Source organism: Triticum dicoccoides, chromosome 6A, assembly GCF_002162155.2.
Source record: "Triticum dicoccoides isolate Atlit2015 ecotype Zavitan chromosome 6A, WEW_v2.0, whole genome shotgun sequence".
Taxonomy (NCBI): Eukaryota; Viridiplantae; Streptophyta; class Magnoliopsida; order Poales; family Poaceae; genus Triticum; species Triticum dicoccoides.
The window spans coordinates 111994704-111995643 of NC_041390.1; positions in this window are offsets into that span (position 1 = coordinate 111994704).

Genomic DNA, 940 nt, shown 5'->3' on the forward strand with positions numbered 1-940 from the left:
TCGACCCCTCGGCGACCCTAGACCCCCTCTCGACCTTCGACCCCTCGGCGACCGCCGACCCCCTCTCGACCCTCGATCCCTCGGCGACCCTCGACGACCCTCGTTCCCGATAAAAAAAAAGAGGAAGAAGAATAAAAAAAAGAGGAGAAGAAAGAATAGAGGAGAAGAACTCCTCTATTCTTTCTTCTCCTCTTTTTTTTCTTTTTCCTCTTCTTTTTTATCCACTTCTTCCTCTCATGTTAGGCGGCCCTCGACGACCCTCGTTCCTGATAAAAAAAAAGAGGAAGAAGAAGAAAAAAAAGAGGAGAAGATCTCCTCTATTCTTTCTTCTCCTCTTTTTTTCTTCTTCCTCTTCTTTTTTTATCCTTTTCTTCCTCTCATGTTCGACGACCCCCTCTCGACCCCCTCTCGACCCTCATATATAAAACATTTTCTTCCTTCTTCTTCCTTCTATTCCTTCTTCCTAAATATATAAAAAAAATTAAAATGAAACTAACCTAAAATGTACTAAATCAGAGAACATATATAGATAAAACTTTTCTAATAAAAAAATCTAACTTTTGCATATATGTATTTTTAAAACATCATTACAATTGAAAAAATACATACATATATACCTATGTGAACATACATAAAAAACATATATGAACATACATACAAAAACATATATCTAAAAGATACATACATACATATATATATATATATATATATATATGAAAATCTAAAAACATGTAAAAAACATGTATAATTAAAAAAATGCACGGCGGCGGCGGCGGGGGCGGCAGACGCGCGGTGCTCATAGACGCGGGGACGCGTCGGGGCAGGGGACGGCCGGTGAGGGCGCGGGCGATGGCGACGACGGGCGCGGGCGACGGCCGGCGAGGGTGCGGGCGACGGTGACGACGGGTGCGGACGACAGCGACGGTGGGGGCGGCGTGCG